The following is a 16,022-nucleotide window of genomic DNA, read 5'->3' on the forward strand; positions in this document are numbered from 1 at the left end:
TGTCTCTACATTTATATTAGCATAATCTTCCTCAATGTTACCAAAGAAAAATTTGAAAAATAGTAAAAAAAAAAAAATCTTACTTTTTTGTAAGAAAAATTATTCCACAATAAGTAGAGAAAGAACCATAACTTTAGGTTTGCTAGTTATTGAATTTTAGCTCTCCTATTTTTAGCAACATCTCCCAAATCCTTGGATGAAAAGGCTATAAAATGTGAAGTATTATTACCATAACCTATAGCAACAAACTACCTCAACATAGGTATAATCAAAAGGAAAATTCTTATAACCACATTCATATTCAAAGATCTTGTGATAGAAGCCAACCCCTGTGGGGGTATTATTTTCAAACATAACAGGTTGACATTATATAATTACACACTGCTGGATATTGAAATATCAAAAAAGGAAAAAGTGCTTATAGTGGTACTCACAGCACACTATTATGAGTATTCACATTTATCCACACATCTTTAGAAAATTATTTCTAGTTACATATTATAGACTTTAGCAAAGATTTAGTGATTTATTTAATATCAATATTAGGTTTTGACATTAATGTCTTAGCAAGCATAGGGAGGTGTGGCCCTAAAACTGACTTCCACTCAATAAAGGGGTCCCAACGTGAACCTCTTCTCTATTGTTCTTCATTCAGTTTGTTAAATAGACATTTCATATATGTATGTGTAAGTAAATATTCAAAATCCCATTCAATTATTTTTATGATTTGTATTCACACTTTACTTAATTTTTCCCATTATTAACTTTTCCACTTTTGTTGATAACGTTGTTCTTTTCTAAGATGAAGTACTTTTTTTTTTTGGTCCCACTTTACTATCTACTTTTTCTTTTTGCGTATACTACAGACATGATGCAGATTTGTCAGCATTTCTGATTTGTCAGCATTTCCAATTTCTCAGATTTCTTTCTCACTCTTCTCAGTGCCACCTTCCTCCCATTTAATCTCTGGATTATAACCGACTTGTACCTTTCTCCCTTTCATATGTCAGGTTTCTGGTATTTCCAATTCTCTTCACTTAACATGAACTTTTTGGTCTGTGTGGTGCACTGTGAAATGTAGTTTCAAAAATATTTAGGTTCCAAACACCATCATTCTTAGAACTTTACCTAGTCTCTCAAGTTGGTCAGCTTGATAGTCTTATCCCTTCTTTCTACTCCATTATATAGGTATGATCTATTGATTGCTTTTGAATTTCTCTCCTATCTGGTCTTCTTTTCTAAAAGAGGATGCCTATAATCATAGGGTATATAATTTCATATTTAAAATTCTTAACTTTTTTTTTTTCTGAAGTGACTTACCAATGGGAGAGTAGGATTGGAGAAGAGGGGTGAGATAGAGAGGCGAAAGTGTGAGACTGAGACACAAATATAATATATTTGGGGGTAATATTAATGTGACATATAAGAACAGTCACTACCTAAGAGTAAATTCTAGTAAAACAACAGGCTAATAATACAAATAGTACTCTAGGGAATAGTGTACTTCTTTTTTCAGCAACAAAAATCAACCAGTCAACCAACCATGTAATAACAATAGCTAGTCCCAATTAACAAACCTGGATTTAAATGGCTACATGCTCAAGACCCTTCCTGGGTTATAAGAGGCCCAAAGGGGCCTTGACCTTTACTAAACTATCTTCTACCACTGACTCTGTGCTCTGTCCTTATACCTCTTGCTCTTTCCTTCTATTGGCACAAGGCAATGATCTAGATGCTAAGATGAAACATGAAAGTCTTTTAAATACCACTTCTCCAACTCCCTACCCCTCACCCATGCAGGAGCTGAGTAATAACTACAATAGGTTTTCAGGAAATATTTATGGATAGAAATAACAACTTACAAGAGAAATTCAATTAATTTAGTTTGTTTGCTTGCTTTTAATAAATTATACATGGAGAATCCATATTAGGGGTACCTTAAAACTTCTGTAGGTGTCATCTTGAGGTGTGCAACTAAAATCATTATCTTTCAACAGAAATAAAATTGGAAAATCTTGTTATCACTATAAAATTAGACATACGTATAAATAGGCATCAAATAAAAACCAAATGCAAATACTTTGAAGATACAGTATTACTATTCTGCTTTATCTCCCATAAAATCTGCTCTTCACACCCTTTATGGCCTCTTTGGGGTGTTGCTGTTGATGAATAAAAATATTACTTTAAAAACAAAACAAATTTCTTTGCTCTAATTAGACAAAATGAAAGCCTTCTGTTACAATTTATATTATTAAAATTTTGACATTTTCTAATGGCATAAAACAAGTTTTATTTTTAACAAAATCTTCTTTGGAAAAGTGCTTTGAGGAGATTTCCAAGTTCTAGTGAAGCTTAAGTTTTTGTAATTATTTGATCCCCCAAATTATGGTGTAATAAAATAATTTTAGTAGTCCTTTATCCATTTTAAATAGTAATTGACCTCTAGAATTATATGCACCCAGAGTAATGTTACTAGTGATTAAAATGTAAAAAGATAATAATTATTAAAAGCTTCATACATAATAAAAATCATCATTTCTGGACAAAAAAGTCTTTAGGGTAAAATAGTCAAGTAGGATTTGCCTATATCAGAACAATTTGAAAGGATTCTTCAATCTGGACCTTTATTTATGAACCCTACAAGATTTTGAAAATAACTAAACTGTATAACTGTATTTAAGAACAACAAACTACAAAGGACATAGAATGAGTTCTAATCTCCATATTTAGTTCCTCTCATTAAGGAAGTGGTGATAGCTCTATACAATGTGGATAAAGGCATTTTCTCTGCCGTAAACCCAGACTTCTCTTTCTTCCATATTTTATGTTTTTTTAAAATACATAAATGTATATCTTATAGCATAAGATATATCTTTTTCTTGCATCATGACCTTTATTAATTTTGAAATATGCAATTATAAATGCTCAAAATGTACCTTAAAGTCTTTTTTGGAAATTTTACTTTTTCCAAAATATTTCCTATTTAATTTTCTTTTTCTTTTCAGATTTTGTTTTTGGGGCACCTGGGTGGCTCAGTCAGTTAAGTGACCGACTCTTGGTTTCAACGCAGGTCATGATCTCCAGGTCATGAGATCAAGCCCTGAGATGACAGCTCCATGCTCAGCAGGGAGTTTGCTGGAGATTCTCTCTCCTCTCCCTTGTCCTCTGTCCCTCCCCCAATCAAATAAATAAATAAATAAATCTTTTTGAAAAAAGATTTTATTTTTAAGTTATCTCTACACCAAATACAGGGCTTGAACTCACAAACCCAATATCAAAAGTCTCATGCTCTACCGACTAACGCAGCCAAGTGCCACATCCTATGTTATTTTCAAAGAAGTGGCTGTTTTATGCTGTAACTCTCCGTCTTATTCTATTCAAAGCATTCTGGGCCTCTGCTCATTCTGCAAATATTTATCAAGCACCTGGGATGTGTAGGCATTGAGCTAGGTACTGTGGACGTAATAGTCAATTAGATACCATCCTAGTCCTAGGGGTTCTTACATGCTAGTGGAGAGTACAAATAAACAAATAGGTACTGTCATATAATAGAGAGCTGTGACTGGGCTCAATTGAGAATGCTACGGGAACATGGAAGAAGGGCATTTAGTTTGGTCTTCATGGGTCCAGAAGGGCTTCCCAGGGGAAGAGCTGGTGAAATTGAAACCTGAAGAGTGAGTAGGACTCAGCTAGATCAGGTAGAGTGGAAGAATGAAAAGACTTCCTTGAGGAAATAGCATGTATACTCTTAAACTGATGAAGGTTTCTTTGCATAGATACTTTTTGTACACCGGTGATGGGAATGCTGTTTTAAATTACTCTTAGCAGGGAAGAGTCACTCTTTGCTTTGTATAAGTGCTAAAATGGATACCTTCATATGGAGACCTATGAAACTTTTTCACTGTTGACTAAGCACCCCCACCCCCACCCCCAGTAACAGCAACTAGCTGGACTACTTACTTGTATACAATACAATGAATGCAGATTTACATGTTTGACCTTGCTTGTCCTACCTAACAGGTGTACTCATTAAGGAGCTGAACAAAATAAAAGAACATTTAAAAGGAATAGTTACAATGTGTTTCGCTGCAGGCAACAACAACAACAAAATCCCACCTAAAGTGGTTAAACAGTTATGAAATTTATTTGATGTAATTGGCAAGTCAGGAGTAGGACAGGCTTTTGTCAGATAATTGCTGGTGTCGGGTCATTGAGGATCCAGGTTCTTTCTGCCCATGTGTTCTGGCATACGCAGCATGAGCTTCATCTTACTCCTCCTTCTGCCTTGTCATTACTGTCAGTGGCATCAGGACTGGATGATTTATTGTTCACATTGAACAGGAGAGAGTGAAATTTGCCTCAAGTATGGAACCAAGTCATTCCCTTTACTCTGGTGTAACTGGGGACATGTCCTACCCTGGACCCAAAGCGGTTTTGAGAGTTACACGGTTTTCAATTGCTCAGTGGAGAAGTACCCAGAAAGTGGGTGAGGAATCAGGATATCCTTCCCTGAGTCATGGAAAGGAGGCGTGGATACCTAAGAAAAATCATCTTTTTGTTAGGATGGAGGAAGGGAGAATGGGTGTGGGATAGACAAAAAGAGTGTGTCCAACCACGTTGTTTGGTGTGCCTTCATATTTGTTTAATTCAAATTTGGTCTCCTGACCAGAGGAAAAATATACTTCCATATCTTTGGGGGAAAAAGGTCATAATTCTAATGGATTCTACTCTTTGAACCACGTGTAGTTTGGTAATTAGGGGGAGATGAAGTAAACGTTGAGTTGTGGAGACCACTGTTTTATCTTTCCTTTCCTTTGCTTCCTGAATTGTACTTTTGAATTTCTATATTGGTTTTTGTGGTCCACGTTTACCATAGAGTAGAAAGAAATTGCAGGCATTTATTTTGCTGTGAAAGTATTTTTAGTTGTTTTGTGGGCTCTGTATCAATTACTGTATAACATAGAGTTAGGAAGGAATGTGCAAAATATATTTAGCAACCTTTGATAATATTTTAAGAGCATTTGATTCTGACACATGCTATATAATTTATAGAGATGCAGGTTACATCATTATAAGGTTACATATTGGGAAATCTACAAAAAAAAAAAAATCCTTAACAAAAATACCTTCTTGAAACACAGACTGAGGAATGTTCCCTCAAAGGAAAAATATGCCATGATTGCTCAGGTTTTTCTTTTTCTTTTTTCTTAATTTTCTTTTTGAACTTCCTATGCAAGTGTAGTTTTGTTGCTTCCCATCATGACAAATAGGTGCCTGAACCAGAAGAGATTTATGTCAGTTGAATGATTGACCCTTATTTTTTATTCAGGACTATTCTTTCCCTCTGGCCACACAGGGTAGAGTGAGGTACTTGCCAGAGGCTGCACAAACAGAAACATGTTCTCCAATGGAAGGGGCGGAGTGGGACTACATATGCAAACACAAAAGGTTTCTTTTTGCATGTTTGTTCAGGGCAACCTTTGATGGACAGAAGGGGGCATAAAATGAATAGTTGACAAGAAAAATAATGATTTCCACCTAATATTTGCATAGTGACATATTTTTCAGAGTCAGAGTGCTTTTGTCTATATTATCTCCAATGATGAACTAGCTCTGTGATAAGAGAAGGATGGTAATATTATAAACAAATTACAGATTAGGAAATCAATATGTATGAACATTAAATGAATTGCTCCTGATCGCAAGTTCAAGAATGAGGTTCAGAAATTCAAACTTTTGGGTTTTTCTTTTTCAGAGTGTGTGTGTGTGCTCTAGTAAAACATTTTACTTCCCTCTTTTTTTTTTTTTTAAGAGAGACAACAAAACAAAAATACAAAGAAAACAAAACAAAAAAAAAGAGTGGAACAACAATAAAACCTGCTATGTTAAACATTCATAATGATCAATTTCTAAAGAGTACACATTTGCTGGATTAGGAACTCTTGCCAGGTAGCAACTGTGAATGTGTAGAAGTTGAATGACTTAAGATACTTTATAAATACCCTTTGGAATACAGTATTCTCATTTTTGCTTCTCATTTTCCTCTCAGGCAGAGGTCTTACATATGCAGTTCAATGTCCCTCATGTACATGTCTTCTACTTTTGCTTTTATCCTCTTATTCCCCCTCCTCAAAATCTAAACTCATCCCTCTTTTGAGGATGTTTGGGCCTCACATTATTTGTGAACCTTCCGCTCAAGGCCTGGAGACTGTTAGTGGGCCCTCTCACATTATATAGAGTATAATTGTTTAGGAAAATACATGAAGGGGAAAAATTATTGTTGGGTGTCTTTGAAATCATATATATCATAGGCTGGTTAGCCATTCCTGGGAATGCCCCCAGATACAATCTTAAGAAGTTGGTGATTGACACATAGTTGGCCCTCAATAAACAGCAATAGATAACTATTGAATTTGCTGCTGGAGTGGCTGTGTTGTGTGATTTCATGCTTTCTGAATACAAAATAGCTTTTTGAGTAAGGTATGCTTTTTGACAGCTGCTGATAACATCTGAGAGACAATTTAATTCATCTGCAACCTAGAGCAGCAGCAAAAAAAAAAAAAAAAAAAAAGCCAACAGGCTACATCACTACTCCTGCTTAGTTGATGAATATCAATAAATATGGATGAAACACCTGAAGGAGCACACAAATTCATAGTTAGCAAATTTGCCAAGTATGCAGACAATGGGTGTACTGCATGATTATGTTTGTTGAAAATAAAGGAGAGAGACACATAAATAGGGCTAGTGAGAATGAAGACTCAGTGACAGCATCGCATAATGCTCCTAAAGTATCTTTCATCTTGGGTAGTTTAAAGCATTTAAAAATGTCCTCATGACACCCTTCTGGTACTAGTAGACAGTAAAGAAATATCAACTCCATTTAAATGAGAAAGGGTACTGAAATGGGAGTCGAAAAGTTAAGCGAACTGCTTAGTGTCTTGGTCTCAGAGACGGCGGCTGTATCTATCTGTGGCAAGTATATTGTGTCATTTGCCCCTAAGCAATCTTTTTCTAGCTCTGTATAAATTATCTACCTGGCAAAAAGAAGACTGAAGCTGGGAGCAAAAATATACTTCTGTGGGTGTAATTGTATTCGTGGCCAAATAGAATTTGGACTTCTTCCATTAGCAGGAATGCCTGGTGGTAGTACTAACTTTAAAACCCTGAATTGTCAACAAACAGAAGGAGCCTCGTTGAACAGGATTAGAGAGGAAGAAATGAAGAGATGGGATAAATACCCGGGCACATCCAAGGATTTAACCTGAAACTTCCTTGAGGAAGATGAATTTGTGGGAGGAACCTTTTACCCCGGGGCTGGGCTCATTTCTTTCCACTTCCTCAACTCTTCTTGTCCCTTTCTGCTCCTTGGTTTCCCCAGAAGTCCCACAAGTCAAAACTGGAACGGCCAGGATGCAGGGCAGGCTTCATTCTGGTAAGGAGTAGCAGGACTGACAATATTCCTTCATCCTTCTGAGGAAGCTGAACATTTCCCTGAAGCACCTCGATGGGTCATAGTTTCATCTCCTCTTTGACTCCTCTCACATCTTGCTTACACCCCCTGCCACCACACTGGTCCCTGCGGTTGCTGCGATAAGCCAGGCCTGCTCCTGCCTCAGCCTTTGCACTTCCCGTTTCTTCTGCTGGAATGTTCTGTTTAGTCAAATAATATCTTCACAGTATGCCTCCTCTGGCCCCTCGCTGTAGATTTATTTATTTATTTTAAGGATTTTTTTTTTTTGAGAGAGAGAGAGAGAGAAGGGAACACATGTGTACTTGTACTCGTGAGGAGGGAAGGGCAGGGGAGAGGAAGAGAATCCCAAGCAGACTTCCTGCTGAGTGGGGAGCTCCACATGGGGCTCTATTCTATGACCCCAAGATCATGACCTGAACCAAAATCAGGAGTTGGAAACTTAACCGACTGAGCCACCCAAGTGCTCCCACTCACTGTAGATTTACAGTGACAAATGTCCTGTTTTGCCTGAGACTGAAGATTCTTAGGACATGGGATCTTTAGTTTTAAAACTCAGTCACATGGAAACTAGGATGCATTGGTCACCCTATTTAAATTGCGGCTTCTTCTATCTGTGGTTTTTTTTTTTTTTTTTTTTAACTGTTTTTCTTAGCATTTGTCGCCATCTAATACCCTGTAAATTTTACTTACTTATTTATGATCCTTTGGCTTGCTTCCTCTCCCAGTGCTATCTCCAAGAGGGCAAGGATTTTTTTTTTAATTTGTTTTTGTCACTGTCATATCCCCGATGTCGAGCATAGTTCAGAACAGGTACTTGATGACTGCTTTTGAATGAATGAGTGAGAACTTTAGAAAGTGTTTTTCATATACAAAGAAACTATGTTGGGCATGTATTTCCTAAAGTGAATTATTTGAATCCATAAAATCTTGGTCAAATGTATCTTGATTCTCAAAATAAATGCATGATTTCCTAATGAGTGACACATTTCTTGGGAAGTTTAAACAATGTTTTTGTTCATAATTTAGAAGGAAAGGGTTATTTAATTCATTTTTAAAACAAGCTTTAGTAAAAATAGACTATTAGTAGAATGTACTGTTATACCTAAACATCATATTGGTGGATCATTTGTGTTGGTTTAGGACAACTAATTTGAATCTATTGTGAAGTACTTATCGTGGAAATTCAGTTAGTTTCAACACGTATGAGTCTCCTGTTTGCCCCCAGGAAAACTTAGGTATATGTTTGGTTAACAAACTTAACATTTCTCTTAACACCCCGTTATTATTGACTGGATGAAGGGATGGATGACTTCAAAAGGTAAATGCACAGAAAACCAAGTGAATCTTTGCTGGACAAGAAATCAGAAGTGTTGAGCTGCCATGTTTATAGGTGGCACTCTAAGGTGTCTGACTTTTACTGATGTTAGGACTTAACCTGGGAAGCCTGGCCAAGTTGTCCCCTTGTTCTATTATTTGCAAGCACTTGGGTTGTCACTCACATGTCCATGTTAATGATGTACTGTGGGGAAAACATTGCGTCTGGGGTCAGAAGCCCTATGTCTTCATTCCTTCTCACTGCTTCACTTTTTATGTGGCTTTACACTAACACTTAACCTCTGGGAACCTGCATCACGTAATCTGGAAATGTGGATGAAAAGGCCCACCTACTCTAGTGGTTTGACATAAGCTCAAAATAGGAGTAGAGAGGCTTTGAAAATCATGAGGTGCTATGGAACGACGTAAGGTAAGGTGAGTAAAGATGCGGTGTTTCCTGGGTGCATGTGTTGCAGGTGATTGAGCAGCCACTGCCAGAGGGGTCTGACTTTGTTTCTTGCTCATATCTATTTCCCACCTCACAGGGGAAGGTTCTCTCTCTCATCAATGATATCCAGAGAGTATCAGGGATGGAGCCTGTGTGTTGTTTGTTTTTTTTTTTTTTTCCCCTTCAGGTCTACAGTCACTTAGATTTTATTCTCAAAATACATGATTAAAGAACTATTCTTCTAGTGGCTTCTTACCAATTTTAATCAAGTCACCTTTACAGAAGCAGACTACTCACTGAGAGTAGGGTTTTGTTCTCTTCTTTAAAATAGGCATCAGGAGTGCTTGGCCAGCTCAGTCAGTGGAGCATGCGACTCTTGGTCTCCAGGTCGTGAGTTCAAGGCCCATGCTGGGTGCAGAGCTTACTCAAAAACAAAACAAAACAAAACAGGCTCTCCATTTTCAAACTGGTGAATAGCTACAAAGATGCCAAATAACGTAGTGGTTAAAACAGACTCTGGACCTGCACTGCTTATGATCAAATGCCACCTCTGCCATTTACTGGGTATTTGGCGTTGAACAAGTGACTACTTCCACATGTGTCTCTCTCTTCCTTGCCTCATAGAGAGTATGAGAATCAAAAGAGTAAATAATGTGAAGTGCTTAAAACAGCTCCTGAAGTGTAGCAAGTGCCATGATATTGTTATTGCATTACTCTGATTATGTTACTCTAACTGACCCCCACTCACATGGGGTGATTTGGCTCTTACTCCACACCCGGTTTCCGGTATATTTTTTTTAAGCATCTACCAAGAGCACAATGGCTATGCTTCATTTCCCTTCCATGAGCTTTAGGACACTTAATGCAAATTACATATTATGTCTAGAGACTAGTACCTACCTGCCAGGCTCTTCTCTCCCCTGCAAAAATCCACCATGGACTTCAGGTGTAATTTTTGGATTATTACAACCTACAGGACAGGGCAATCACGATTCTTTTTTTTTTTTTATTTTTTAAAAAAGATTTTATTTATTCATTTTACAGAGAGAGATCACAAGTAGGCAGAGAGAGAGAGAAAGAGGAGGAAGCAGGCTCCCTGCCGAGCAAAGGGCCTGATGTGGGACTCGATCCCAGGATCCTGAGATCATGACCCGAGCCAAAGGCAGAGGCTTAACCCACTGAGCCACCCAGGCGCCTGGCAATCACAATTCTTACCAATTATTGCACCATCTAAGGGAGATTGCTCTGCTTATAGGAAGCCCTCTGTTGAGGAAAAAGCTATATATAGTTTCTTACCTGTATCTTGCTATGATGGTGTTTCCTATCTCATTTTTATGTCAAGCTGTTTCACCCAAGGAAGGACAACTGGCTCAGTGCAACTCGTCTACAGGCTGTCCAGTAAGTGACCCATGAGGTGACTTTGCATGAAAGCTCTGTTGAAACATGAGTGATTATTTAGGCCAACTCAGATGTTCTATTTGGGTACATCCTACTGAAGAAGTATGGAGAAAGCAAGAGTTATTTTATTAGGAGCTGTAGAGCTGAGTGAGCTGAAGTAAGCAGTTGTCACTTAGAGAGTAAGCTGTGAGCAAGCAGAAATCATGCGTTGTAAGCAGGAGGCAAAAGACATACTACAGCACAGAGTGAGATAGTTGGCTTGGTAGTAGCTACAGCAGAAGAAGCACAAGTTGTAAACATACATCTGTACCCATACAAGTGAGTGACAGAAGGAGATCTACAAAATCCTTCTGTTGAAGGGGTGATAAGCTAACTATCTCCCATACCTGGTTTGAATCTTTTAGTTTTTGAACTGTTCCAAATTCCGGAGGTCCATGGTTGTGTCTGGTTTTTCCAGAGATTCTGTGAGTCTGCATGCTCACAGTATATATTCTTATTATTTCAAGTAATCTGAATGAGGCTCTGTTCCTTACCAGCCAAAAAACTGAAGGATCACTCCAGATACCAGTTTTCTTTATTTCTTTCTTTCTCTTTCTTTCTTCCTTTCTTCCTTTCTTAATAGAAGGAAATAATAATGAACTTTAAGATCCTTGTTGGCAGGAAATACATTACATTTATCATCACAAGCCTAAATTCTAAAATCGTATGTAATTATGATACTTCTACTCAAGAAATGTCTTTGAATAGATAAATGAAAAATAACCACTGTTATTTTCCCCTTTTTTGGTTGGGATATATTTCTCATACAAAAAATGTAGAATAAAAAGTAAAATAAAGTTTAATGTAAATAAAATGTAAAATAAAATGTTTAGTATTCTGTTTGTTGAGTTTGATAATTGGATTCACCATGTACAAATAACACCACAATCAGGATTAAAAAATATTCCCATTATCTCAAACAATCCCTATGCCCCTTCTAGTCACTCTCTGAACCCTCAAGAGGTGATCACTTTCTGGTATCTTTCACCATAGACCACGTATTCTTGGACTTCAGATAAAAGGAATCACACAATAGAAGTTCTTTTTTTTTTTTTTTTTAAAGATTTTATTTATTTATTTAACAGGCAGAGATCACAAGTAGGCAAAGAGGCAGGCAGAGAGAGAGGAAGGGAAGCAGGCTCCCCGGTGAGCAGAGAGCCCGATGCAGGGCTCAATTCTAGGACCCTGGGATCATGACCCGAGCTGAAGGCAGAGGCTTTAACCCACTGAGCCACCCAGGCACCCCACACAATAAAAATTCTTATGTATCCTGTTTCATTTACTGAACATAATGTTTTTGAGATTCATCCATGCTGTGTTTCAGAAGTCATTCATTCTTTTTTATTAATGAAGAGTATTCCTTTGTATGAACAGAACATAGTTTATTTTTTCTCCTGTTGATGGATATAGGATTGTTTCCCAGTTTTTGGCTATAAATATTTCTTTTTGTGGACATTTGTTTTAATTTCTTGAGTAAGCACCCAGGGTGAAATCACTGTATGACAGTATAGATGTATGTTTGCTTTCGTAACTGTTGACTCATTTTTCAAGGTAGTTGTACCATTTATATTCCTATGAGCAGAGTATTTTGCCAACATTTTGCATTGTCATTTAAAAATTTTTTTGGCTATCATAGTATATTTGGAATGATACCTTAATGTTTTTCATTTGCATTTCTCTAAAAATTAATAATGTTAATCATTAAAAATTTTTGTTTAATTGACCATTTGCAAATCTTCTATGTAATATTTGCATCTTTTGGCCATTTTTATTAGGTTATTTTTTCTCTGTTTATTTGCAAGAGTTTTTATATATATCCCAAGTCATTTTTCAGATATATGTATTGTAAATACTTTTTTCCTGGCCATTGACTTACCATTTACTTTATGGTGTTTTCCTGATGAGTAGAAATTTTTAATTCTGAGACTGTGAGCCTCCTCAAAAAAATTTTAGGACATTTTGTTATATGAACAAAAGTAATCATTTTTAGCATTTTTGATAAAATATTTCAGGATATTGGAGGGAAATCAGCTTTCCTGAAAAAAATACATCTTATATATTTTTTCAGAAAGATCAGTAGTTTGTGATCAAGAACACGAATTGTCCATGAGATGTCTATACTTTCCCATGATTATGAGATTAATAAGTCAGTGGTGGTTGTTCCATACTGGTGATTGTTAGAAAATAAATCTTTTTTTTTTTTTTTAAAGATTTTCTTATTTATTTAAGAGAGAAAGAGAGAACGTGCAAGGGGGGAGGGGCAGATGGAGAGGGAAAGAGAGAGAAAGGGAGAGAGAAGCAGATTCCCCACTGAGTGTGGAGCCCATAAGGGAGGTGGGAGGTGGGGGGTACTCAGTCTCATAACCCTGAGATAATGACCTGAACTGGAATCAAGAGTCAGACGCTTAACCAACTGAGCCACCAAGGCAACCCACAAAATTAATTGGGTTTTCTGTTTAAAATATGGACCACATCAACTTATTGCCATCTTGAAGTAAACCATTTACTTTTTCAATTAAATGGCTATCTTCCAGATTTGAATTTTTACCTATTGAGTTATAAAGTACCAGAGTAGTATTTGCTTTTAATATATAGGTGCAAAGTGAAGTTTCTCTGACCTATTAGCATGTGGCTCACTTGCAGTCACAGTAACATTGCTACTTGGAAGTGGCTTTGGATATGCATCCAAGTAAGTGCTCAGTACAGTACTTGGCACATAGCAGGTACTCTGTATTAGCTGTTATTGCTATACTTATTATTATTCTCCTCCGTAAGAACTTGCAGGGGTGCCTGAGTTTGCCTACTAGCCAACTATTTCTTATCATGAATAATAATACAAGTAATAATAACACATCATATATTATTTTGGCTGTTTCACATTACAGATACACTCTCTGACTCTAGCCTTCTTCTACTCAGAATGCTTTCTCTAGTCTCAGATGGATGCCTGTCCTTAGGCTGCTGAGAACAGCCTCTACACCTTTTATCTGATACCAAAAATGAGCACAGATGCTTCTCTTAGTATTCTACAATTGGTCAGATACCTGGTTATTAGTTTTATCAAAATTAACTGAAGGTTCCTGGATAACACAAGGTAGGAACAGAGATAATAACTTGACATTTATACTAGAGGAATTCTGGATTCCGATAAAAACAACAAAAAGCCACAACAAAAGATACAAACCCACACCCTATTCCTTCAGTGAAACGAGGAGAGTTAGGAAGGTCTATAAACTCCAAACAAAATGTAAGTTGGGGGAAGAACATATGAAACCAGACCAGCATGGGATACCAAATGGTGTTGCAGGGTGGCAGGTGCTGTGGGGAAGAATTGAGAGTGAGATTTTTATAGCAGAAACAGAACACAAAAAATAATGGCAAACAGTCATCCCCCCAAAGAGGGAGCCCTACCTGAGTGAGAACTCCTGGGCGTGTTTGGGCTAGAAGAAGTGAGGAGAACAAGTGTGGAAAGTTGCCCTGGAAGACATTAAAGAAAATACCTGTCACAGTAACAACACAGGGCAGGTCCCTTGAGCCAAGAAGCTGGGAAAGCCACATTTACCTCTCTTCTCCCATCCACTAGGTTCCTCTGATAATAGGGAAGCCAGGATAAAGAAACTCACTCAGTTGTGAGGAAAAAAGTAAAAATGCTACATCCATACAAAGACGTCATAAGGAAAGACAGAAAAGTCAGAGCTTAGCAATGGAAGAAGAACACTTCCAAAATTAGATGAAAGTTGCAAACAATGTTCTTATAAAGAAAAGCTATATGTGTATAAAGCAATCACAGATATTTAAAAAAAAATCACAAAATAGAAATAAAGGCCAAACACTAGGAAGGTTAAAATGGGAATTGACAGGAAAGGAACTGGAGAAAAAGAGTTATTTCAGAAACACAAATTAAATTACAAAAGGCACAAGAAACACTAAATATCTTGAAAACATAAGGATATGGGGAAGAAAATAAGAAAAAAGAAAAAAGACAAAAATAAAAGACAGAAAGAAAAATAGTAGAAAAGACAAGGAAGATCTACAAACATTTAACACATTTTTGAAGAAGAAAAACAAAAACTGTAACATAAATATTTAAAATTGCAATTCATGGGAACATCCTTAATATTATATAAAATTTGAATCTACATATTGAAAGGGTATATCATATACCTCAGAAAATTAATCCAGAATGGCTAATATTAAGACTTAAGAAAATAAACTAATAAAAGATTATTGGACTTCAAAGAATAAAAAATAATTCTCTGGTGGCACCTGACTGGTTCAGTCGGTGGAATGTACCACTGTTCATCTTGGGGCTGTGAGTTTGAACACCGTGTCAGGTGAGAGATTACTTAAAAATAAATAATAATAATAATAATAATAATAATAAATCCTCTGGATAACTAGGCATGAAGTCCAAGTCAAATCAAGTTATATCAGACTTTTCAATAGGAATATTCAATGTTGAGAGAATATTATAGAGCTTGGTACTCAAGAAACTGGGAGCCAAGGAATATACATCTACCCAAACTCTCCTTCACATGTAGAAGTTGCGGATAAAAAGTGTAAAACATATAAGAACTTGCAGTTGCATTTTTTCCACCCAGGCAGCAATGGCAGAAGGACTGGTAGTAAGCAATACATAGATATAAATATAGTATCAGGAACAGAAAAAACATATAGAAGGATGTGGGTGATATAACACTGTATATATGTTGCATGTCTTGATGATGTAAGATCTGAACACGTGAGGAAGAATGGGAGAAGGGGTACAGATAGTAGAAAGTAGAATAAGCTCAATAGTGCTCCGTAAGTCGTAACTGGGAAGTAAAGTAATATTTTAAGGTGACAAATCAAGTAGTAGAATTGTAAGCATATATGAGAGTCTGAAAATAAGCATTATGAAAAATAATTACTGGCTTAAATTGGATGGTGGAAGAATGGAAAATGGGGTAGGAAGAGTTTAGGAGAAATAGAAAAACTAGTCAAACTATTATCCCTTAAAATATTACTATGGCTAGTTGTTTTCTATACTATTTAAGCTGTTCTAGTTTAATAAAGAAAAACCTAGGAATGTGTCCAAATTCGTTTGTGAAGAGAGTATATCATGCAGACCAAAACTACTAAAGTTGCACAAGATAAAAAAACCCCACAGAACAATATTACTTCTAAATATTGATGCAACTATATTCAATAAAATATAAGCAAATGGTATTCAAAAATACATTTAAAAAAACCCTTCATGACCAAATGGGGGTTCACTCCAAAAAAGTGAGGTTAACTTGATGTTAGTAATTTAAAAGAATTAAGGCAAAAAAATCATATTATTATGTCTATAAATGTTGATAAAAG

The sequence above is a fragment of the Martes martes genome, assembly GCF_963455335.1.
Source record: "Martes martes genome assembly, chromosome: 5".
NCBI lineage: Eukaryota > Metazoa > Chordata > Mammalia > Carnivora > Mustelidae > Martes > Martes martes.